This window comes from Helianthus annuus, chromosome 9, assembly GCF_002127325.2.
Source record: "Helianthus annuus cultivar XRQ/B chromosome 9, HanXRQr2.0-SUNRISE, whole genome shotgun sequence".
Lineage (NCBI taxonomy): Eukaryota > Viridiplantae > Streptophyta > Magnoliopsida > Asterales > Asteraceae > Helianthus > Helianthus annuus.
Window position 1 is genome coordinate 1,665,426 of NC_035441.2, and position 27,937 is coordinate 1,693,362.

At 38.0% G+C, this 27,937-nt stretch overlaps 1 long non-coding RNA gene across 1 annotated transcript; it reads right to left on the bottom strand.

The window, feature by feature from the left end:
* Nucleotides 1-13,118: 13,118 nt before the first annotated feature.
* On the bottom strand, nucleotides 13,119-14,399 carry LOC110874036. The gene is made up of 3 exons (XR_002555582.2): nucleotides 14,367-14,399; nucleotides 13,763-13,819; nucleotides 13,119-13,319 (listed from the first exon to the last, which is right to left on the bottom strand). It is a non-coding gene; the product is annotated as an uncharacterized LOC110874036 (long non-coding RNA).
* Nucleotides 14,400-27,937: the final 13,538 nt, after the last annotated feature.

Consider the following 27,937-nt stretch of genomic DNA (forward strand, 5'->3'; position numbering starts at 1 on the left):
AGATTTGTGAGATTCGTCCATCACAAGGGTGCGAAGATCGTCTTGTTTCGGAATCCACAAACGATCCTTGAAGTAGAGTAAACCATCGCCTTTCCTTTTGAGCTTAAGCTCAAGTTGAAGCGGCAGCTCATCTTTCAATAAACCCTTGTTCACATAGGATCATTGAGCTTGAAGGACACGAGATTGGATATCGGATAGAGCTTGGACAGAGTGAAGCTTGACTCACTTTTTTCGACTAAGCGCATCGGCTATGACATTCGCCTTACCAGGATGGTAGCGTATCTCGCAATTGTAATCGTTCAAGAGTTCAACCCAACGTTGTTCCCTCATCGCAATAGACAACGAAATCATCTCTTCCCTTGGGCAGAGATAGAATAGGAGCATTACATAACTTCTGCTTCAGCGTTTGGAACGCTTCTTCTTGCTTGGGTCCCCACTCAAAAGGCTTATTCTTCTGAGTCAAAGCAGTGAGTCGAACCGCAATCTTTGAGAAATTAGAAATGAATCGACGATAATAACCAGCAAGAGCAAGAAAAGATTGAATCTCTATAGGTGTCGCTGGCGTACTCCAATCCTTAATAGCAACAATCTTGGATGGATCCACATGAATACCCTACTCGTTGACTATATGACCCAGAATTCACACTTAATAGAAACTGAATTTCATTAAGCCAGAATTCACACTTGGAGAATTTATCGAAAAGTTGTTCCTTCTTAAGGAGTTCCAACGTTAAGCGAAGGTGTTGCTCATGATCGGCTCGAGTCTTCGAATAGATGAGAATATCGTCGATGAAAACAATAATGAACTTGTCTAAATAAGGTTTACAGACCCTATTCATTAAGTCCATAAAGATAGCTGGAGCATTCGTCAAACCAAAAGGCATGACTGTGAACTCGTAATGCCCATATCTCGTGCGGAAAGCAGTTTTGGGAATATCATCTTCGAGAACACGAAGTTGATGATACCCAGAACGTAGATCGATCTTAGAAAAACATGAAGAACCTTGCAGTTGGTCAAAGAGATCATCAATTCGGGGTAGGGGATATCGATTCTTGATGGTAAGCTTATTAAGCTCACGATAATCGATACACATTCGAAAAGACCCATCTTTCTTTTTCACGAAGAGGACATGAGCTCCCCAAGGTGAATAACTCGGACGGATGAATCCTTTATCAGATAACTTTTGAAGCTGTTTCGATAACTCTTGCATCTCGGACGGTGCAAGTCGATAAGGTGTTTTTGCAATCGGGTTGGCATTGGGTGCAAGGTCAATATGAAACTCAACTTGACGAACTGGAGGCAAACCAGGCAGTCCATCAGGAAACACCTCTGGATAATCCCGAACAATCGGAATATCCTGAATACTCTTACTCTTGTCTTTCTCCTCGGTGACATGTGCTAGAAAAGCAACATATCCTTTTCTCAAATAACTTTGGGCCTTTGTACACGACATAAGCTTTAAACCACCAGATGGCTTCTCACCACGTATCTCTAGAACATCGCCAGAAAACAAAGGAATACGAACAATCTTATCAAAACAAACCACCTCAGCGTGGTGTTTGGTTAACCAGTCCATTCCAATGATAATGTCGAAGCTCCCAAGTTGCATTGGCGCGTGGTCAATAGGAAAAAGATGGTTATCAAGGTTTAACTGACAATCACGAATAACAGAGTTGAGGACAAGAGGTTTACCAGTAGAAACTTCGACGGATAAGGGTTTCCTTAATTTAGTTCTAGGTATCGCAAGCAAAGGTTCAAAAGATAACGAAACAAAACTTTGGTCGGCACTAGAATCAAAAAGAATAGATGCAGGTCGATCGTTAACAAGAAACGTACCATTGACAACCTCGTTGTCAGCCTTTGCTTCGTTTGCATTCAAATTGTATGCTCACCCTCGAGCATGATTCACGTTGCCGTTGACATTCGGATTCGCATTAGCATTCGCGTTTGCATTTGCCAGCCTCAGACAGTTGTTGCGGAAGTGACCAAACTCTACACAATTGAAACATGAACCTGGTGGGAATCTAGCAGCATTCCCTTGTACCGGTGCTTGAACCTGGGCAACCTGATTTTGTCCTAAACGACAAACATTGGCCAAATGCCCAAGTTTACCACACGTCGTGCACTGCTTACAAGCTTGCTGTGCAACATGATGACCGTTGCAGCGAGCACAATGAGGTGCGGTACTAGCATACGCCTTTGTCACAGGAGGTTTAGCCGGTGGGTTCTGATCAGTCTGTGCCGTAACAGCAAAATTCTGGGCACCCTTTCGCTTTCTCGATTTCATCGACGACTCACCTTCTTTACCCTTACCCTTTTTGTTGTCCTTCCCAGAATCAGTCGTGTTCTTTTTATCCCCTTTTCGGGTGAGTTTACCCTTTCTGACTTGAGTCTCAGTCAGGGTAGCAGACAACTCGATTGTTTGACGAAGGGTAGTAGGATTAACACCAGTCACAATATCCAGCAGAATCGGGTAGACCATCGATATATCTTTCGATTGCTTTCTCTAGTGGGGTAACCATGCTGGGACACAATAGACTGAGTTCCTCAAAACGATCCGTGTACGCATGGTGCTCAACCCATCTTGCTTTAAATCGTCAAACTCTCGTTCCAAAGCTCGAACCTCGTGAAGGGGACAAAAATCTTTCATCATGAGAGCTCGAAGCTCTTTCCATGTTTGTGCCAATGCCACTTCGGCACCCCTATCGCACATAATACCATTCCACCAGGTAAGCGCTCGCTTCTCAAACACGCTCGAAGCAAATTCAACCTTACGTGCATTCGGACACTACACATGCCTGAATGTGCTCTCGATACTCTCAAACCACTGCAGGAGCGCAGTTCTTCTTGCGACCCAGAAAACTTAAGCGGCTTAGCAAAATTGAAATTCTTGAAATTACACAGCGCATTGTTGTTGTTATTACTGTTGTACATCTCGTGGACTTGGGTCAAAACACCGGGAAGCGCAGCAGCCACTTGCTGAGAGACCAGGGCGGCGATTTCTTCAATAGTAAAAGATTGTGCTTCACGTCGAGGAGGCATTGTCTAACAAGGAAATATGAGTAAGGTTGATAATTAGGAAAAGCAAAAAAGGTATCGACAAAACACAAGGAAGGCGATCATTTGTTTGTTACCTCGAATAAACAAACGACACGCAGTGACTAATCAAAGTAAATGAATCAAATAATGTATCGCGAAGACATGCTCGCCTATAAGTGAACACTCACCCCAAGAGTTCCCAGGTAAGAGTGACTGGTCCGATTATGTGGATTTGTACGAACAATCTAACCTTACACAGAAATCTCAGAGTACAGGCATTCACTCTCCTAGTTTGCACATGTTCACATTATTTAGACCCAAACTTTGACGGGATTTTGAAAACTCAAAAGGCACAAAGCCAAAAATGAATCAAACTGGAAGGGTTCAATACCTTATAACAAATGGTTCAAAACCTAGTAATCAATCATCCTAGAACAGATGATTAATTTTCGAAGCAAATTCGGATTTGTGTTCCCGTTGTGGTTATCACCTAAGGATAGGTGATGGTTTTGTTTTAAAGATCTAAAAACAAGTAAATTTGCGTTGGGGTCCTAAGAGTTATAGTCTAGGTCAAAGCATTACTAATAACCTAATTCCCTATAACCATTGGCTCTGATACAAAATCTTCTGTCACACCCCAACCGCGTTAAAACAACAAAACCGCGGCGGAAACGTCGGGGAGTGTCGTGGCAGAATCATCGTTTCACAACCATGGATACAAAAAGTTTTGTTTTATTGATTCACTAAGTAATTTACATTGTTTTAACACAGAACAAACGAGTTACATAACGACTAATATTTTTATTATGTCACTAAGGCCTTGTCCAGATCCTATGTGACTCATGCATCCTAGTAATCATCATCAAGCATCAACACCTGAAACATATGTAAAAATAAAGTCAACAAAGAAATGTTGGCGAGTACATAGGTTTTATAGGAGTGTCGGATTCACGGCTAGTTTAAATGTTGCAATACATTATTAAAAACTTTGTTTTGAAAAGAATATAATATTGCAACTTAATTAACCAACTCAAATCAAGCGGGTTATAGTTTATAAAACCTCGTAGCCATGATTCTTAACCCAAAAACATTGGTTTTAGTAAAGCGATTTGTAAAACATCTCGTATTAAATCGTAAATAAAATCTCGTTAATAAAACTCGTATGGTTTATATCATTTCGAAAACCTCGTTTGTGTGATATCATTCCAAAATCTTTTACCCAAGTTGTGACATCTGTGCCTCCAAGACCATCGAACAAATACCAAAACAATGAAATATTGTATTTCATACTTGGAAATTGTATAAATATGTGTGTCGTTTGCACATATCAATTCTCGTTCGATTTCAAGCTCTAAATCGCTTTCTGGAAGGTTATACGCGAATCGATGCGTAAATATAACCAGTTTAATGCAACAAACACTCCGGAATAGCGACATAGGCTTAACATACCTTAAATAAACCTTTACATAACTTAGAAATAAGTTTTGGATGGTTTGGTATGCCGAAATCAAGTTTATTCGACCGTAGGGACTATTTGCGTCAAACTGCGAAACTATACCGATTCGTATGGTGTCGAACAGTCCGGAACTTGATCATAAGTTAAACATACCATATATAACCTAAAAATGGCTTATAAATAAGCTTTGATAGGTTCGGTGTGCGAAAACATGCTTATATGATCTTACAGGGACTAAAAGTGTCAAAAACGGCGTAAGTTTGCATTTTCGCGCGTATCTTACGTTCTGGACACATCTGGACATCCAAAATTTTTGTACACACTAAAATATTTTTTATTTTAGTGATCGCCATGCAAAAATTCCATTCGTCGCTTAATTTGGATCGATTTTTGCGTTCGTTACGACTTCCGTCGTAATTAACCGAACAACGCGATTGTACGATCAAACGAACCGACATCCGAGATGTTTTTGAGCATGTTTTGAGTCCCCTATACTTTAACATCATTTTAGAGCCTTGAAATGTGGTTAACGGGGTTTAAACGCATCGAAAAAGGCTTTAAACACGTGTAGGGACCATTTCTGCCATTTTTGAAACTTTGCTGAATCTGATACACCGTAGCGTAGCGCGAGCCCTCCTGCCTATGCCTTCGCGCTACGCGAGCGCCTCATCTGGGCAGAAAGTGTGTTTTCAGCATCAGTTTGTAAATTCAGGGGCCAATCTTGCAATTTCTTTGTGTGGTAACCAAGTTACCACCTCTCCAAGGCTTTGCACCTGCTCCTAACACTTGTATGGTTGTGATTCATGCTTAATGACCAAGTAAACCAATTGTCATGATCTTTTTGATCACCAACAAGTATAAATAGTTGGCCAAACTTCTCATTTCTTTGCTCATTTCACTCATTCCTCCCTTCTTATCTGCTTTGGAAGCTCTCTCAACTGAATTGGGACTTGTCTTCTTTGTAGAAAAGATAGCAAGGACTATTGTGAGCCTTCTTTCATTCTTTTTCTTGCTTTTTCCTTATATAGTGCAGAAAGTCAAACAGTTTGACCAACAGTTTGACTTTCGGTTTTGACCATCAATTGGTCAAGTCAAAGTTCAATTGAACTTTGAAACGTGATTGTAGTCACGATAGTTATAATCCTTCGTGATTATAACCCCTGATTACCACGTTAGCTAGTTCTAGTGTCGAGTCAAAGTTTCGGTCAAAATGCGTTCTAGCACGCATTTTGCCTCGGAACTACTTTTGAGTATCAAAACGCTTTGTTTTGATACCAAATCAGTAGGTTAGACATGTTTTGACATGTTTAACTCGACACTATTAGTTTAGTGCTTGTTTAGGGTCGCAAGGTAAGCGGTCTAAACAACCGCTTAGCCTTTCGAACCCGACCCGTTTGGTCGATCTTTGGATCCGACCAAGCTTAGTTAGTGATCATAATTGCATAGGGAATAACCACTGAGGTTATACCTTATGATCACGTAGGATCGGTTAGTCATTGGCTAGTTAGCTTGTATGCCTATAGGAAATGACCAAAATGCCCTTTTGAAGCTAAAATCCGTAATTTGACTATGTGAACATATTTTTGACTTGTAATCTGATTTAGTAACATGTTTAGGGATAATTGGGCATGTAAGACTTGGCATAGCACATAGATTACCGTCCGAACATAGTTTTACGCTAACGACGCATTATAGTGACTTATGTTACCATAATGGGTCGAAATGGGTCAAAAGCACTTAGGTAGGCCTTTCAATCAGAATGTTGGGACTATTAAATAATACCATATGAGTTTAATTACTCATTTGATTTATAGAACCTCATTCTATCCTATCTCCCGATTTAGGTGTCGATTTATTTATCTAGCGATCCGATACTAGGTACCACTTGATTCCTTGATTGCCCGTGCATCGATAGTTCACAAAATCAAGGATACCCTACAATCTCAAGTGAGTACATAGTTCCCCTATTTTATTGTTTTCAATTGTTTTGGGGTGAAACATATGTACAAAACGATTTTCATGGTTTAAACGATGGTTTCAAAAACGATTAAGATGGTTTATACAAAACTAATAACGATTTCAATAAGGTGAACAAGACTTGTTGGTTGTATTTAAATAACAAATGACATTCATTAGCTCTGATCAAGCCGACCAGTATTAGGTTATGGTACCATAGGATCTGACAAATCCCGTTATCAGACTACACCCATGGTTATGTGTAGGGGTTATGTAGGTAACGACCGAACCTGATGATTGTTAACTTACCCTTTGGTGGTTTGTTAATACGAAACGAGAAACGAGTTAAACAAGTCACGAAGGTTTGAATGTTGTTAACGAGACGACCAAAAGTATTTTTCACTATTAAAACAAATACGATTTTGGGTCGAGTTAAACGATTTGAAACGAGATACACGATTTGAAACGAGATAAACGAATTAAACGATTGGCTTTGGGTAGTGATTAAATATTGGGACGGGTGTAGTATGATAGAATCATGGTAGATACGCCGCTGGTACTTCTTATATATAAGTGATTCTATCATATTACATTGCGTGTCATTATTTAGTGCACTTGGGAAAACGTTTTGAAACGATATCACACAACGAGGTTTTCGAAACGATATAAACCATACGAGTTTTATTAACGAGCTTTTACGAGATGTTTCCAAATTATTTTACTAAAACAAATGTTTTTGGGTTAAGACTCATGGCTACGAGATTTTATAAACTATAACCAATTTGATTTGAGTTGGTTAATTATGTTGCAATACACTTTTCAAAACGAGGTTTGTATTTTTGACTCTTGTAGTCTAACGAAGTACTGCAACATATAAACGAGCCATGAATCCAATACTCCCACAAAACCTATGTACTCGCCAGCATTTCTTTGCTGACTTTACCTTTTACATATGTTTCAGGTGACTTTGCTTGATGTTGCTTGCTAGGAAGTTTGTGTCACATAGGACCTGGACGAGGCCTTAGTGACTTAAAAACAGTCATAACAATATGTAGTTAGTTTGTTTTGATTAAAAGACAATGTACATTACATAATAATTCAATAAAACAAAACATTTGGTTACCATGGTTGTGAAACAATAATTCTGTTGCAACACTCCCCGACGTTTCCGCCACGGTTTGTTGTTTTAACGTGGTCGGGGTGTGACAGAAAAGTTGGTATCAGAGCCAATGGTTATAGGGAATTAGGTTATTAGCATTGCTTTGACCTAGACTATAACTTTAGGACCCTAACACAAGTTTACTTGTGTTTAAAAATTTTAAAACCATACCGTCACCTATCCTTAGGTGATAACCACAACAAGAACACAATAACAAATCCGCTTCGAAAATTAATCATCTATCCTTAGATGATTGATTACTAGGTTTTGAACCTTCTATTATAAGGTTTTGAACCCTTCCAGTCTGATTCATCTTTGGCTTTGTGCCTTTTGAGTTTTCAAAATCTCGTCAAAGTTTGGGTTTAAATAATGTGAACACGTGCAAACTGGAAGAGTGAATGCCTGTACCCTGAGTTTTCTGTCTAAGGCTAGAGTGTTCGTACAAATCCGCATTATCGGACCAGTCACTCTTACCTGGGAACTCTTGGGGTGAGTGTTCACTTATAGGCAAGCATGTCTTCGGTGATAAATTATTATGACCTATTTACTTTGATTTGTCACTGCGTATCATTTGGTTGTTCGAGGTAACGAACGAATGATCGCCTTCCTTACGTTTTGTCAATGTTTTCAATACCACTTTTGTTCCTCCAATTGTCAACCTCACGCGTTTCCCATGTTTCCTTTTTAGACAATGCCTCCACGACGCAATACTCAAACCGATGCTCGAACTTATACTGCTGAGGAACTCGCAGCCCTTGTCTCTCAACAAATGGCTGCTGTGCTTCCAGGCATTGTGACCCAAATCCACGAGCTATACAATAACAATAATAACAACAACAATGCACCGTGTAATTTCAAGAATTTCAATTCTGCGAAGCCTCTTAAGTTTTCTGGGTCACAAGGAGCAACCGCACTCCTGCAATGGTTTGAGAGTATCGAGAGCACATTCAGACATGTGCAGTGTCCGAATGCGCGCAAAGTTGAGTTTGCTTCAAGCGTATTTGAGAAGCGAGCTCTTACATGGTGGAACGGAGTGATGCGTGATAGGGGTGCTGAAGTGGCACTAGCACAGACTTGGGATGAGCTCCGAGCTCTCATGATGAGAGAGTTCTGTCCCCAACACGAGATTCGAGTGTTGGAACGAGAATTTGACGATTTGAAACAAGTCGGGGGAGAACACCTTGCTTATACGGATCGATTTGAGGAGCTTAGTTTGTTGTGTCCCACGATGGTTACCCCGTTGGATAAGGCAATTGAGAGGTATATCGATGGTTTACCCGACTCCATTCAGGACATCCTGACTAGCGTTAATCCTACTACCGTTCGACAAGCGATCGAGCTGTCTGCCACCCTGACTGAATCTCAAGTCAGGAAGGGTAAACTCACCCGCAAGGGTGATAAAAAGAAGTCAACCGATTCTGAAAAGGGTAAGGGTGAGAAGCAGGATGAGGCATCGAAGAAGTTAAGGAAGCGCAAGGCTTCCCAAAACTTCACTGTCACCAATCAAACTGCTCAGAACCCTCAGAACCCACCGACTCAACCTCCTGCAAAGAAAGCATATGCTGGTACCGCACCTCACTGCACTCGATGTAATGGTCACCATGTTGCCCAACAGGCCTGTAAACAATGTGCTACGTGTGGTAGGCTTGGGCATTTGGCCAATACTTGTCGTTTTGGTCAAAATCAGGCTGCCCAGGTTCCAGCACAAGCTCAAGGGAATGCTGTGAGATTCCCACCTGGTTCATGTTTCAATTGCGGAGAAATGGGTCATTTTCGCAACAATTGCCCGAGATTGGTAAACGCGAATGCGAATGTTAACCCAAATCCGAACGCGAACGTGAATGTGAATCCCGCTCGTGGACGAGTGTTTAACATCAACGAGGCGATCGATGATGCAGCTTTAAACAATTAGTATTTTGTATTTCTTCTGGTTGTTATCTTTTAAACATTTAACAGACAATGCGGTTGTTATATAAATAAAATTTGTGGTTTTATTTTAAACTACTGCAATTGCATGAATGTTTGAAGCAACCTTGTAATGTCAACACAAAGACAAACTGCTCGTGTAGTTCTGTCAATCCCATCATCACTTGTGATCTCCCCTAGAACCTTAAACGCTCATTTCTTTTAAAAAAACCCATTGTTATTTGAGAAAAGGATTCATCTGTCCGAGCTTTTTCACCTTGGGGAGCTCCTGCCCTCTTTGTGAAAAGGAAAGATGGATCTTTTTGTATGTGTATCTATTATCGTAAGCATGATAAGCTTACCATCAAGAACCCAATTCCTACTAAGATCTTCCTATCTTTATAGTTAGACTCTTGGAAATATTTAAAGTGCCAAATGAAATCCACGGATTGGATTCCTGGTGTACTTTAAATACCCGGGTCCAAAGATAACAAATTAAAGGTCGAATTAATCAATTATGCGATTTTGTGATTATGTGTTTATATGTTCTCCTTTGTGTTTTGTGCGATCCGATTTGTTTTCGAAATCCTCATAGAATCTCCCATATCTTCATATGAGGGATTCATAGTAGGATATTCAAAGGTACTACCTTAAATCCTTAATAGGCTTCTACGTGGTAGTTAAGACCCTTGGATTATATAAGTGCCATTTCATATTTCGAAAAAGACCCCTTGAGTGGTCTAGTTAAAGATCGATTCAACATCTGGTGATGTGTGTAAAATGCAACATATAAAACACATCAATTAAGGCATAAAACTAACCCTTTTAAAGTACTAATGTTGGAAAAAGAGTGTTTTTGTCTTCCTTTTGTATTTTCAGGATGAAATGAGCTCAAAATCACAAAAGAAGCAAAAAGACCACTAATTCTACCATAAATACAAGAAAAGGAACAAAAGTAGACTGCCCGGACCCTCAACGGCACCTCCCAAAGCAAAAAGGAAGAAACAGAGTCTGAACACGCCCCGTGTCCAGCGAACACGGGGGCGTGCCCAGGAAGCAGCAGAAAAGACAAACCAGTAGAAGCTTCCATTGCCCACCACGGGGCCGTGTCCAGCGAGCACGGGGGCGTGGTGAAAGTACAGCAGGCGCATTAATTGTAATTCGCAATTACAATTAATGATGAGAGAGAGTGTCAGGCGGGCACGGGGCCGTGTCCAGCCTTCTGTTCAGCCTATAAATAGAGGAGCTTGGCTTCATTCTCTCTCATCCCTTGGCACACCACCTCTCTCACACTTCATCCACCACCCACCACCACCATAATACCATCATCCACCACCATCATCCATTGTCCATCATAGAGTGTGTAAGTCGTCTCGGGATCCAAGATTGATCGTAAGAGTTCTTGACAATCAAGGCCATGTTTGCCTAAGTCTCTTACATCACTTGGTGAAGACAAGTGTTTAGTATAATACTTTTTATTTTTAATCTTTTGCACTTTTTATTTGGTTTTGTATTAATGACTTTAATAACTAGTTACTTATGTTGAAGGTGATCTTTCCTTATCGTTTGTCCGTGGTGTCTTGGCGTTATTTTACTGTCTATATAAAATAAAAGATTTTTCACCATTCATATCTCCACGGTCTATATGGAGGTATGTTGGCTACCTGGTCGGGGGTTAAGGGAACGGTTTGGTAAGGGTCTTGCCCTTGTTCAGCGTTTAGAGGTCCTGCTTGGGACCTGGGTCAAATTTAGTAGGATCTCCTTCAATGCCCATAGGTATTGGATGGCGGGGATCCAAACTCTTTGACCCCCTCATAAGTTAACTACTATTAATACTATAACCCGGTTATTTAGGACTGTATCCCTGCTGACTCAGACTACTTAGCCGAGGGTAACGTCACCGCCAGAAGCGGGGCCTACCACAATTTGCATTAATAACTTAATTCATTATCTTTCAATAATCCGACCCTTTAGGATTGTATCCTTGCTGACTCAAACTACTGGGTTGAGGGTAACGTCACCTTCAAAAGAGGGGCCTACTACAATAACTAAGATAATCTCTTAAACAAGTGCAAAAGTGCGAAAATAATCAAAGGTTATACTAATACACGTGTCGGATCCAAGTGATTCATCTTGTCTATCTGTTTTTATTTTATTTTTATTTTCAGCATTTAGTTAGTTTTTATTTTTCTTAGTTTAAAACATTTTTCTAACTTTTTGATTTGATTAGACGTTGAGGATAAACCGGTATTAAAAGCTCTTGTGTCCTTGGACGACCTCGGTATCTTACCAACACTATACTACGTCCACGATGGGTGCACTTGCCCATATGTGTGTTTAGTGTTAGTGAGTATCGTGTTTTATAAATTTAAAACTTGGCTAAAAGTGTAAAAAGGGCTTAAATATACATCAAAATTATATACACACCGACACACATCAAGTTTTTGGCGCCGTTGCCGGGGACACAAGGATTTTAAAAAAGTTAGGAATCAACGGCTTAATCATATTTTTATTTTTCTTTAATTTTTTAGGATTTTTCTTAGATTTTTAGCTTCTGCAGAGCTCAACACGGGGCCGTGCCTGCTGAACACGCCCCGTGCTCAATCATTGGAACTGACAATCCTGTTTTAAGTCAGACAGTAGGCTGAACACGGGGCCGTGTCCACTCAACACGCCCCCGTGCCCAAGATTCAGTTACTGAAAACAGAACCGTTAGATCCCGGCGGTTGGTAATTTCTGACACAAACATGAGTGATAGTAATTCTTTTTACTTTCGGCACTCTTATGATTTGTGGTGTCGAATATGTGGAGGCGAACATGAGGAATTAAAATGTTTTTTCCTCACTTATAGGCCCCACTATATAGACCCACCGATTCCTTGTAACCTTAAGAGGGGCGAAAGTAAAAATAAGCACTATTTCTCCCTCGAATGCGCCCAGCCAGATATTCTAGGAGAAATGCTCCTTGACGAGCTATTTCAACTAGAAGAACTACTTCTTAATTGGTCAAAAGAACTTAGGAAGGATTTTTTAGATCCATCCCAAGATGATGACCATGAGGAAATGTTGGAACCGCATTCCGACAACCTCGTTGCTCCCGAAAATACCTTCTTACCTAGAAAAGACGCGGACGATAGTCGTCCCTTTGTCGATTGTGCCGTGAAGGACTCCCCATCGACTTCGTTCGATGCATACATAGACCTGAGCGATTCGGCATACACCTTCTTTAACGAGAGCCCGGGAAAGGGTTGCACTTGTCCACCTAGAATGAAAATAGGAATTACCCTCACCGACAACCTCTTGCGTTCTCGCCTTAGTATAGGACAATTAAGGTATCTTATGCACTATGGGGTTGTTCCAACAAGTCAAGAGCCACCCGATATAGATTAGCTCCTTAGTAAAGACAAAACTTCATAAGACAGCTTTCCGACACGGTGAAACGCCCACGTTTTCCTTTGCGATGTACAACATAATTTCATACAAATTATATAAAAAAAATTCGACATGACCCGTTCGAAAATTTAACTTTTCCCTGCCTTTAACAACATCATCTTAGTTATAAACTACGACACCTTTCAAAACTACAAAGTTGTGACCATAAGATTTAACATGGACAATTTTGTACAAATGTACCAAAAGATTTAAAAGTTCTAACTACTTACTAACATACTAAACACAATTTAACATCATATGACAAAACAGAGTTTTTGACCCATTCATCATTAACAACATAAACCGGAAGCGTGTAAAGGTTGACAATTGTGTGTTCGCTCCGAATGCGCCGCAATCAAGCATGAGATTTACCTAACATTCATAACAACAAACACATGTTAGTTCATAACACATAACAATTACAATCCTTTAATTCCATATTCCTTTCACCCGTTAACCTAGCATGATACCCTACTAGCACATATGCCTTCATTCGGAAGCCTTCATCATTCCATTTTTTTTTAATTTATTAGTGATGTATCACCGCATATCATTCTTTCATGTACTTACCCCATTTGACCCGTATGACAAATCAAATTCCTAAACATTCCAACTATCATTCTATTTCACATTTCATCCTAATAGACGGATCCTCTAAATTTCTACCACAATTTGGTCTTTCGGACATTTCTCCTTACAAACTCTTTGCATTTATTTAATCAAGATTCATAAAGGGAAATTATGCTAAAATCATAGTTCTAAATGGTATCATTCATAATCTACCAATATAGTACATAAAGTTCATATGAACTTACCGCGATCTTGTGATGATTGTGCCTTTGAGTGACTTGCGCCTTCCTCCTTCTTTGTGCCTATATGTCATAATCCCATACTTTAGCTTTCTTTCAATATTAATTTCACAATCCTTATGGTATGTTATGGCGTTTAATAGTTACATACATCATTATCATGAGAAAGTTGCATCATCTTAACAAGTATTCATGCAAAAGCCATAACTAACTCACTTAGGCATTTTGTCAAACACATGGTGTGCATATCACTAGATTAGCATAATGTACAAGCATTTTAAGCACAACTTCCATAGTTCATTCTTGAGCAACATAAACATACTACCATGTTAGGATCTATCATTCAAATCAAGAACATACAATTCTAAATCTACATTCATAACAATTTCATAATTCAATCATCAATTTAACATACAAACTTCACAATTTCCAAGCATTATTTGACATGCAAGTGGGTTTTTTGCCCTAATCATGTTCATACTAAAATTTAGCATCTAGTGATGTCTAAATCTCCTTAGAAACTGTTAATCATGCTGAATTTAGCAATACATTCACGAATTATACTAAACCCCTTAAATCAAACATCACCAAATTGCAAAATTTGACTTACTTGATACAAGAAACAATTAGGTGATCACCATTCATATCTCATACATTCACCTAGACTCCAAATCCCCTTTCAATTTGATTGATTTGTGTTGATTAGGGTTTGTTCTTCTCTTGCCCCCTTCTGGTCGCACATACACGCACACACATATCTGATGTGTGTGTTTTGTGTTGACAATTTTAATTAAATTGTCTTTCTAATTGTCCAACTTTGGTCCCTCAACTATTGAGCATTATATTTGATAGTTAAACTTTTATTCTCATACATTCTTAGTTAACCTATTCATAAATTTATATTTTAGGATATAATGGTAAAAATTTATATTTACCATTCTTTGTCGTTAAATTCTCACTATTAATTTATTATATTAAGACATACGAAAACTGGGGTGTTACACACGGGGCCGTGCCCGGCCAACACGCCCCCGTGTCCACCAAAAGATTCCCCTCTGATCAGAACGTCAGAATACGGACAAACTGTGTCCGAATTTCATCTGCACACGGGGCCGTGTCCAGCGGACACGGGGCCGTGTCCAGCAGGTTGTCGTTTTCTATAAATGCAGCCAAAAATCCTGCACATTTGGACCAACTTGGGGACAGAGATTTGAAGGAATCTTCTCTCAAACAATCCTAGGTAAGTCTAAAAGAAGTTTCCAACCACCCATCTTGTCCTTTCCTCTTCTAGACATTTCCTTCTTCTTCATCTTTCTTCAAGAACTACCATGAAAAGTTTGAATTTTCAATCTTTGTGGTAGGGAACAATGAGTTTTGATCATAGAATCTTGGTAAAAACATGTTATGTAACACTGTTTAAAGTTATTTACTGTCAAAAGGCTTGCATAAACTCAGAAAATAACTTAAAAACCCAAGATTCCTTGCTCCAAAATTCTGCAGAAAGATGAACACGGGGCCGTGTCCAGAAACTGTTTCGTCATATAAACTGCTTTTGGTTTATTTTTCGTAGAATGGCGAGTGAAAACAGCGAAACATCATCCGTTCATTCCTCAAACAGCCGAAGGGGAAGGAGGCCTTCCGTTGAAGCTACACTTGTGCACTACGTGATAGCGCTAAGGGAAGCTCTCGACGAAATGACGTCAGTAGAGGAGGTCCTCATTGACCGTATTAACGATCTTACAATGGGACTTGAAAGCAGCTTCCAAGAAATTTACCTTTTGCACCAAAGGTTAAACATTTTGGTAGCACCCCCTATGGAACCAGTCCTCCCACAACAAGACTGGAACTTAGCACTCGGTGTTAACAACCCTACCGGGTGGGGAGACTTTCCCGCAGAACCTCCTATGGAAAACCCACAAGAAGTTCCAGCGGAAGTTGAAACTCCTCAAACCAATGCAAGCAAGCCCTCTTTTCTCCTTCCAAGGGAGGTAGAGGAGTGGCTTGCCGACATATGAGGAAGAACCGCACCCGAAAGGAGGAGTTCTACAAGGCCTTATCTAACCAAGACTAGTATCTTCTTGGAAATTTTGCTAAATTAAAATAAAACGTAGGGCTAGAACTCCATAAGTTTAATATCTATGTAGTTTTTATCTTTATGTAATGTCTCTCTATAATTTGCAATGTTATGATGGTTATGATTGATGGTTATTTTGAGAAAAAAACACACTCATGGTGGTAATGGATGAAAAAGGGAACGAGAAAAAATGGAACCATGCACGAAGAACAGAGCAACCCGACAAAAATCTCCATCACAGAAGGCTCAACACGGGGCGTGCCCAACCAACACGGCCCCGTGCTGAGCCCCTGGAGAAAATCACCCAGTTCAGGTAACTGCACACGGGCCGTGTTCAGTGGACACGCCCCCGTGTCCAGGCTTATGTTTCAATTCTGTAATTTTTGTTACTGGCACTTGACCACGGGGCCGTGCCCGGTGAACACGGGGCCGTGTCCAGGATGCCAGTAACAAAAATCTTTGCTTTTTAACATACTTTTATACATTCTAATCAACCAAAAATATTATTTTTGGACACATTGAGGACAATGTGTAATTTAAGTGTGGGGGAGATGCTAAAACCTTGAAATTTTGCAAAATCCTAAACACAAGCCTTACACAAAACTCTATTGGAACCGCTAAACACCCCAAATTTTTAAATTTTTTTCAAAAACTTTTTCATTTTTTTTTTACTTGTCTTAGTTTAAGTTGGGAAAAACAAGTTCTAAAAAGGTTATATTTTTACAAGTTTACAACCAATAGCGTCATGATAAAAAAAAGGAACCAACATAAGAAAATTATGAAACGGCATAACAAGTCTAGTTTAAAATTCGATTATATATGCTTGGTCACATTAAAAACCCATTCCCACAAAAGTGAGTTTTGAGCCTTTATTGAGCATAAAAATACACATATTTAGATTAAATGCTCATTTTTCGCTTTCTGGAAGGTTATACGCGAATCGATGCGTAAATATAACCAGTTTAATGCAACAAACACTCCGGAATAGCGACATAGGCTTAAAATACCTTAAATAAACCTTTACATAACTTAGAAATATGTTTTGGATGGTTTGGTATGCCGAAATCAAGTTTATTCGACCGTAGGGACTATTTGCGTCAAACTGCGAAACTATACCGATTCGTATGGTGTCGAACAGTCCGGAACTTGATCATAAGTTAAACATACCATATATAACCTAGAAATGGCTTATAAATAAGCTTTGATAGGTTCGGTGTGCGAAAACATGCTTATATGATCTTACAGGGACTAAAAGTGTCAAAAACGGCGTAAGTTTGCATTTTCGCGCGTATCTTACGTTCTGGACACATCTGGACATCCAAAATTTTTGTACACACTAAAATATTTTTATTTTAGTGATCGCCATGCAAAAATTCCATTCGTCGCTTAATTTGGATCGATTTTTGCGTTCGTTACGACTTCCGTCGTAATTAACCGAACAACGCGATTGTACGATCAAACGAACCGACATCCGAGATGTTTTTGAGCATGTTTTGAGTCCCCTATACTTTAACATCATTTTAGAGCCTTGAAATGTGGTTAACGGGGTTTAAACGCATCGAAAAAGGCTTTAAACACGTGCAGGGACCATTTCTGCCATTTTTGAAACTCTGCTGAATCTGATACACCGTAGCGTAGCGCGAGCCCTCCTGCCTATGCCGTCGCGCTACGCGAGCGCCTCATCTGGGCAGAAAGTGTGTTTTCAGCATCAGTTTGTAAATTCAGGGGCCAATCTTGCAATTTCTTTGTGTGGTAACCAAGTTACCACCTCTCCAAGGCTTTGCACCTGCTCCTAACACTTGTATGGTTGTGATTCATGCTTAATGACCAAGTAAACCACTTGTCATGATCTTTTTGATCACCAACAAGTATAAATAGTTGGCCAAACTTCTCATTTCTTTGCTCATTTCACTCATTCCTCCCTTCTTATCTGCTTTGGAAGCTCTCTCAACTGAATTGGGACTTGTCTTCTTTATAGAAAAGATAGCAAGGACTATTGTGAGCCTTCTTTCATTCTTTTTCTTTCTTTTTCCTTATATAGTGCAGAAAGTCAAACAGTTTGACCAACAGTTTGACTTTCGGTTTTGACCATCAATTGGTCAAGTCAAAGTTCAATTGAACTTTGAAACGTGATTGTAGTCACGATAGTTATAATCCTTCGTGATTATAACCGCTGATTACCACGTTAGCTAGTTGTAGTGTCGAGTCAAAGTTTCGGTCAAAATGCGTTTTAGCACGCATTTTGCCTCGGAACTACTTTTGAGTATCAAAACGCTTTGTTTTGATACCAAATCAGTAGGTTAGACATGTTTTGACATGTTTAACTCGACACTATTAGTTTAGTGCTTGTTTAGGGTCGCAAGGTAAGCGGTCTAAACAACCGCTTAGCCTTTCGAACCCGACCCGTTTGGTCGATCTTTGGATCCGACCAAGCTTAGTTAGTGATCATAATTGCATAGGGAATAACCACTGAGGTTATACCTTATGATCACGTAGGATCGGTTAGTCATTGGCTAGTTAGCTTGTATGCCCATAGGAAATGACCAAAATGCCCTTTTGAAGCTAAAATCCGTAATTTGACTATGTGAACATATTTTTGACTTGTAATCTGATTTAGTAACATGTTTAGGGATAATTGGGCATGTAATACTTGGCATAGCACATAGATTACCGTCCGAACATAGTTTTACGCTAACGACGCATTATAGTGGCTTATGTTACCATAATGGGTCGAAACGGGTCAAAAGCACTTAGGTAGGCCTTTCAATCAGAATGTTGGGACTATTAAATCATACCATATGAGTTTAATTACTCATTTGATTTATAGAACCTCATTCTATCCTATCTCCCGATTTAGGTGTCGATTTATTTATCTAGCGATCCGATACTAGGTACCACTTGATTCCTTCATTGCCCGTGCATCGATAGTTCACAAAATCAAGGATACCCTACAATCTCAAGTGAGTACATAGTTCCCCTATTTTATTGTTTTCAATTGTTTTGGGGTGAAACATATGTACAAAACGATTTTCATGGTTTAAACGATGGTTTCAAAAACGATTAAGATGGTTTATACAAAACTAATAACGATTTCAATAAGGTGAACAAGACTTGTTGGTTGTATTTACATAACAAATGACATTCATTAGCTCTGATCAAGCCGACCAGTATTAGGTTATGGTACCATAGGATCTGACAAATCCCGTTATCAGACTACACCCATGGTTATGTGTGGGGGTTATGTAGGTAACGACCGAACCTGATGATTGTTAACTTACCCTTTGGTGGTTTGTTAATACGAAACGAGAAACGAGTTAAACGAGTCACGAAGGTTTGAATGTTGTTAACGAGACGACCAAAAGTATTTTTCACTATTAAAACAAATACGATTTTGGGTCGAGTTAAACGATTTGAAATGAGATACACGATTTGAAACGAGATAAACGAATTAAACGATTGGCTTTGGGTAGTGATTAAATAATGGGACGGGTGTAGTATGATAGAATCATGGTAGATACGCCGCTGGTACTTCTTATATATAAGTGATTCTATCATATTACATTGCGTGTCATTATTTAGTGCACTTGGGAAAACGTTTTGAAACGATATCACACAACGAGGTTTTCAAAACGATATAAACCATACGAGTTTTATTAACGAGGTTTTACGAGATGTTTCCAAATTATTTTACTAAAACAAATGTTTTTGGGTTAAGACTCATGGCTACGAGATTTTATAAACTATAACCAATTTGATTTCAGTTGGTTAATTATGTTGCAATACACTTTTCAAAACGAGGTTTGTATTTTTGACTCTTGTAGTCTAACGAAGTACTGCAACATATAAACGAGCCATGAATCCAATACTCCCACAAAACCTATGTACTCGCCAGCATTTCTTTTCTGACTTTACTTTTTACATATGTTTTAGGTGATTTTGCTTGATGTTGCTTGCTAGGAAGTTTGTGTCACATAGGACCTGGACGAGGCCTTAGTGACTTAAAAACAGTCATAACAATATGTAGTTAGTTTGTTTTGATTTAAAGACAATGTACATTACATAATAAATAAAACAAAACATTTGGTTACCATGGTTGTGAAACAATAATTCTGTTGCAACACTCCCCGACGTTTCCGCCACGGTTTGTTGTTTTAACGTGGTCGGGGTGTGACACAAGTGAACTAAATAACGCCACAGTATGTAATATGTTGAAAACACTTATATATAAGAAGTACCAGCGGAGTATCTACCATGTTTTCACCACATTACACCCGTCCCGTTATCTAAACACTAACCAAAAACCAATCGTTTACCAAAATTGATTAACTCGTTAAAGTCGTTTTCCAAATCGTTTCCAAATCGTTTACTCGTTTAAATCATCCTCGTTTTAATTGTGAAAAAATATTTATGGTCGTCTCACTAACAACATTCAAACCTTCGTGACTCGATCACCTCGCTTCTCGCTTCTCGAATTAACAAACCACCAAAGGCTAAGTTAACAAACATCATATTTAGTCGCTACCCACAACCCCTACACATAACCATGGGTGTAATAAAGTAACGGGATTTGTCAGATCCTATGGTACCATAACCTAATACTGGTCGGTTGGGCCAAAATCAATGAATGTCATTTGCTATGTAACTACAACCATCAAGTTTTGTTCACATTATTGAAATCGTTATTAGTTTAGTAAAAATCATTTTAATCGTTTTTGAAAACATCGTTTAAACCTTGAGAACAGTAAAATAGGGGAACTATGTACTCAAATGAAGTGCAAAGTATCCTCAATCAATAGAACTTCAACAAACTCGATCAAGCCAGAGAAATCAAACAACACCTAGTAGTCGAATCACTAGTCAAACAATAGACGCCTATATCGGAAGATCGGACAGAATGAGGTCTTGTAAACCAAATGAGTGTTGGAGCTCATGTGATATGGTTTAACAATGCCTAAATCTTAAATCGGAACCTAACCTAAGTGCTTTCGACCTGATGCGACCCATTAAGGTAGCTTACGCTACTTTAACGCGTCGTGCGCGCAAAAGCGCATTCGAGACGTCTAACTAGTCCTATGACAAGTATTATATGCCTATACAAGTTTAATCATGATGTATAATCAGTTATGTGACAAAAGTTTAGGTTACATAAGCTTAATTGCCAATTATAAATGAAAAGGGTATTTTGGTAATTTACCTAAGGCATATAATCTACTTATCATACAACTACCTAAACTAGGTGACCATAAAGTATAACCTCGGAAGGTTAATCCCTATGCAACTATGGTCACTAACCATGTTTGGTTGGATCCTAATGATCAACCAAACGGGTCGTGTTTGAAAGTCTAAGCGGGTGTTTAGTCCGCTTGACTTACGACTCTACACAAGCACTACACTAAAAAGTGACGAGCTAAACATGCTAAAACATGTTTAGTTAAATTAGAAAACAGGTTTTGATATCAAAACAAACGGTTTTGATATCCTACAGTAGTTTGGTTACAAAATACGCGTGAATGCGTATTTTCGCTGAAACTACGACTCGTCACTGAGCCTAGATAACGTGGTAATCAGTAGGTATAGTCACTAGTGACTATAACCATCGTGATTACGCTCACGTTATGAAGTTCAAACAAACTTCACATTGACCATAAACTGGTCAATGCAGAAAGTCAAACGCAGTTTGACTTTAACGCTAAAACGAATGAAAAGAACGAAAGAACGCTTACAGAAGGTCCCCGCATGATTTGATTCCGATTTTTCTCTCAGGTAGGAAGCATATACTTGCACTTAGAGAGCATAAATCAGATTTCAAATTGTGGGTTTTGAAGTGAACTGGATGGGGTATATATAGGATTTCTAGAACCGTTAAGATCGTTCCTCGAAAACTGAGCTTTGATCTAGACCTTACATGTGTGCCCATGGTTTTCTAAAACCATGGGAGCCCCTAATGTGGACTATGTTCATTGAATACCAGCCCATGGTTTCGCAAAAACATGGGTGAAAACCATCAACACTTCAAAATGGACTAGGTTCATTGAATCTGCCAGAAATTTAAAAAATGTTCCCTACACTTGTAAAACTTGATTTTTTTGGCACTTTTAAGCCCTGTTAACCCCATTTCAAGGCTCTAAAATAAGGTTAAAGTATAGGGAACTCAAAACATTCTCAAAAATATCTCGGATGCCGGTTCGTTTGGTCATACAGTTGCGTTGTTCGGTTAATTACGACGGAAGTCGTAACGAACGCAAAAACGATCCAAATTAAGCGACGAATGGAATTTTAGCATCCCAATCACTAAAATAAAATATTTTCATGATTACATAAATATTTTGGATGTCCGGATCTATTCAGAACGTAAGATATGCGCGGAAATGCAAACTTGTGCACTTTTTGACGCTTTTAGTCCCTATTGATCAATAAAGTTTAGTTTAGCATACCGAACCCTTCAAAGCCTACTTCTAAGCTATGTAAAGGATATTTATGGTATGTTTAACTTATGATCAAGTTCCAGAATGTTCGTTACTATAAAAATCGGCATAGTTTCGCAGTTTGACACAAATAGTCCCTGCGATCGAACAAAGTTGATTTTAACACACCAAACCCTCCAAAACTTATTTCTAAGTTATGTGGAGGTTATTTAAGGTATGTTAAGCCTATGTCACTATTCCGGAATGTTTGTCGCGTTATACTGACTGCGTTTACGCACCAGTTTGCGTATAACTTTCTAGAAAGCGATTTAAAGCTTTTAATTGGAATCGAATCGAATATTAAAATCACCAAACACAATTACACAAATAATAACACCAACAAATTGTTTTATTAATAATCAACATTGTATTACATCGTACATCGATTACAAAGCACAGTTGTCACAAATGTCTAAGATATCAATTACTTATTATACATGTCTACAAGTTTAGAATTCAAAATAAATACTAATAAAACTAAAATATGTGTTAATTACATGAACTTTTATCATTGTGTGGTATGACTTAATGTTGTTAAGATAGGGATATGAATGTAAGAAAGATTAGACTGCTATAATATGTATACTTATTAATTGAGGTACAAGTGATAAATTATTGATATACAGTTGTGTTTTAAAATTTAATATTATTATATGTTTACTAATAATAACTTATCATTCAATCTTAATATATATTTTACTCAATTTGTAGTAACATATAAACGCGTGTTTAAATTGGTGTCTCTAGGAGTAAAACCATTGACGCATGCTCATCAAAAACTATTTAATATTTTTCATAAATATATTAATGTAATAAAGAACAAGCCAAATTTACCAATGATGTTTGGTAATACATCTTCATGTTAGCTTTATTTATAACTTGTATCTTATTACAGTTTAATTATCTTGGTAATAATCATCAACTCTAAATATAATATAAAAATAGTTTCAATATGGTAGAGTAGTAGCTTTGAAAGTTAATTATTTTTCCCCAAGTTAATTAAAGTTTTTTGTAAGCTTTATATTAGCGTATTCCTCTTTCAGGGTATAGCTTAACATATTTTCCAATACCTTTTTGCGTATTTTATAATCTTATATTCAAGCATTCAAAATTATAAAGTTTATCTAAAATATTCATTATAGGATTTGATATTGTTTCATATTAGCATATTTCTCTATGCAAAAAATGAAATAATTCGAACGTGCATTTAAAAGTCAGCTAGGCCGAGTGCGTTTCAGATTTAATTAATAGAATGCATTAAAATATTTGTAAAACATTTTCTTCACATTCTTAATAACAAAAAAAATTAACAACTTCCTTCAAATAGGTCAAGCACATAATCAAAAGTTATGTAATATATATACAAATATATATATATATATATATATATTATGACTGTGATTATCTACTATAAATATAACATACACACAACCTTCTACGTGCTTGATCAACCACTATTGCAAGCAACAAAGACACTTCCAATTTATGCCAATGAAGGGGTATGGTCCCAAAAACCTTGCACATGCGCATTGGACCATACAACAACCTTATCCGAAAACATCTTGAATAAAGAACCTGCGCGACTGTGCAAGCGGTCCTAAACAGGAATTGGGAAAAACAGTCTGAAGACAAAGGGATATGATCCAGGAAACCCCACGCGAGATCATACCATGGTCATATTAGAGACCCTGCGCGGCTGCGCAGCAGTTCTAAAAAAAGATATAGAAGAAAACAATTTTCACTGACCGCGTGCTAGTGAAAGGGTAAAACTAACATTCAACTAACACCCTTGTGTGGGCTCGCAGAAAGACTTGAAGACAATATCCAAAACATCTCTGCACGCCTGATTCATGACTTAAACAAAAGTGCTTTTTCTGTTACAACAGAATGGACACGTAGAAAGAGCATAAAGGTTTACAGCTGTAGATCTTCTAGAAAGTTGTCAATGCTCATCGTGCACAGCCATTCAGTTACAACTGAAAGGTGACATAGCTCAATCCTTGAAGCTCATCTAAGTCACGATGATGGCACTAACTTGGAGAAGGATCCACACAAACCCACTTTCCACGTGGCATCTCCCCAACTGTCGATCACACTCACGATCCATGTGCATTGTGAAACCTATGCCTCCACGACCATCAAACAAATACCAAATCAATGAAATATTGTAGTTCATACTTGGGATATGTATAAATATGTGTTTCATTTGCACATATCAATTCTTGTTAGATTTCGGGCTTTAAATCGCTTTCTGGAAGGTTATACGCAATCTGATGCGTAAATATAACCAGTTTAATGCAACAAACACTCTGGAACAGGGACATAGGCTTAACATACCTTAAATAACCTTTACATAACTTAAAAATAAGTTTTGGATGGTTTGGTATGCCGAAATCATGTTTATTCGCTTACAGGGATTAATTTTGACAAACTGTGAAAGTATGCCAATTTGTACTGTAACGAACATTCCGGAACATGACCATAAGTTAAACATACCCTAAATATCCTTTACATAGCTAATAAATAGGCTTTGAGGGGTTCGGTGTACTAAAATAAACTTTTTGGTCATTCAGGAACTAAAAGCGTCAAAAAGTGCATAAGTTTGCATTTTCGCGCATATCTTACGTTCTGAATACATCCGGACATCCAAAACTTTATGTAATCATTAAAATATTTCATTTTAGTGATTATAATGATAAAATTCTGTAGGATAGTTGTACGACCTGATTGAGTCGATCAGAAGAGTTGTTTATCCGAATCAGAGGCAGAATCAATGAAACGGACACTCGATGTAATTATAAATGTCTCTTGTATTAGTCTGATAGAATTACAACACTTGGAGACAATTCGGCAGCACCTCGTTACCGTATACATGACCTTAATTCCGCTCCAAATGAAACGGACATGCTCCTATATATAGTGTTTGTAATTTCGCTTGAAACGACCAAGTCACGTTCATGCGGAATTAACTTTGTTAATATCGCTTGAACATGCCTTTGACACTTTCAAGCAGAATTAGCATTAAACCCACTAAAATTAGTTTCTAGTACCTGAGCACTTGTTATCCTATCCTATTACATTACATGACTCGATACAAGACGAAGTCAATAGACATACTGCACCAACAGACTCCCCCTTGGATGTTGACGAAGTGTTTAGTGTCGAGTCTTAATCATGACATATATTCAGTCTTGATTAGTCTTCAAATTCTGTCTCTTTTCTAACACTGTAAGCATCTATCAATCTTTCTTCAAGTCTTTAGGCTGCCCCTTTTGTCAAGCTTCTGTGCTTTAGGGATCGACACCTTGCTTTCCAGTTTACAAACTCCCCCTTGCTTTGAGCTCGTCTTCAGACTCCCCCTTAGACTCTACTTTCAGGATCGTAGTCTGATACAATATTTGCAACACTCATAGGTTTATAAGTAACAACATTTCAAACCTTCAAATATCCAGGAATATTAACCTGGCTCACTCAATTTTTCTAAACTAACACTTCTCATGAATTTGGCAGTTTCATCGAATTGAATCGGAAACTAGCTCTATAACAATATAAGTATCCAAATCCCCCTCAGTTAATCATCTAAGTCCAAACTAATGACCTTGAAGATATCACAAACTGTTTTTGATTTTTGTTAAAAAAATTCAAGTTTCAAATTAATGAACTTGTTTTATTTTCCGAAACATAATCAACTTACTTAGATTTTGACACTCAGCATTTCAGACATCAGTTGTTGAAAATAAAGCAGAATCAAAAATCTTTTTGAATTTTTTGATAACATAAAGCAGTAAAGAAATATATACAAACATATTTACAGAAAATATTTTTGTTTGAGTTCGTGTCAGAGGATCATATCAGTTTATGACAAATCACTAATACCGTTGAGCTTTAAACACTTTCAGTTCTAAACGATTCACTTAGATTGTCAGTATACTGATCCACTTAAATTTTCACACAAAGTTCAACTATTTCGAGATACGGATTTAGTGTTTTAAGGACTTAAACTTATTCGCGTGTCCCACCTCAGAATATACTCCCATATCCAGATCCCAATATTCAGTCTTAGAGGCGAGTATACCTAGATGATATATGTAAGGGGTTAAATTGCGAAAAACTGTGAGAGCTCAGGTCAGAACTTCCGTTCAGCAGAGAGATGACGACTTCGACTTTTGGTGTGTCCCCTTTAGAGGATCTTTTCTTCAACAACACATGATTAGCATTTTTCAATGTTTCATCATTTTTTATGCTGAGGGCGATGCCATATTTAAAGAAAGCAGAAAGCATTATACGGGGACTAGGCCATTGCCTCCGCAAAATCAGAACTCCCGGGATAATACCCCAAATATCACTGAGTATAAAGACCTAGTATCTCAGAAAGAAGGACCTTTCAAACAAGATTTCGGGGGTTACCCATATATCCGAGAGATGCTCCCCACGATATAAGCAAGTTTGAAATTTAGGTTTATATCTCGAACACAATCTACTAAATGTGCAAAAACCTACTAGCATATCATCAGTGAGACCGTTTATCACATTAAAAAGTTTCATTTCTTTAGTATACTGTGATTGTCTACTGATGTACTATCATTTCCTCTTTTTACACAAAACTCAAATTTTGAATTTTTATCATGTTTTTGTCTTTTTCAAATTTTCTAATGTTTTTGGATTTTCTGACAATTTTTCTCCCCCTAAAATGCAAAATCATTAAAAGAAAATTTGATAAGCTGATACTGATAGCTTTGTCTCGCCATCCATTTTCTGCTTCTCGTGTACTGATTTATAGAAAATATAACATACCCCCATAATTTACAACCCATTGATTTTCGACAGTTAGAAAACCGTTTTCAATCTTGTGAAATTAATCATGTTTGTTCAGCCGTGAGGGTTTCGGCATATTCAAGTAACATAGTTTTTTGAAATATTCTACTTTTTTTACAACAATTAAAAACAAACATATTTTTTTTTTTGGTTTTACAAATTTTTAACAAACTAAAAACATATTTTTGGTTTTTAATTCTTCAATTTTTAGGGTTTTGAAAATATTGTTTATTTATGTACAGAAAAACAAACAAACTCCCTGTTTCAACCAACATAGGGTCCAATAGCCTCTTCCTCCTTCCCATGTGCCAGGATGCTCCAGTTTTCATTTTCATTGTTTCATTTTTCTTGAGCACCTGCACATTCAACTAATTCAATTACTTGAACAATTTAGCCCAGGCCTGCTTGACCTTAGGCATTTCAACACAATAAACTTCATTCAATGCCGGAAAGTCTTTGTCATCTTTCACAAAGACCTTATCAACTTTGACATCGACTTTTTCATCTTTTACAAAAGTCATCGGTTTCTTAGCACTCCATGTTTAACCTTGAAGAGTACCTCATTTGTATAAATGTGATTCTTTTTAACATTTTGTTATTTGTATAAATGTGATTCTTTTTAACATTTTGTTTTTGAACAACAATTGGTTTCCAAAACTGTTGGGGTTTTGTCATATCAACTGATGTTTTCCAACTTTGTGTTGTTCTGAATCTGGGTGTGTGAGAATTCCAGGTTTGCCTAGAATCGAACCTGCTTGTGTCACACCCCTCCAAAACCCCACCCCGCCTTGGAGGCGTGACATGCCCAAGATCATAGCCACCAATCAT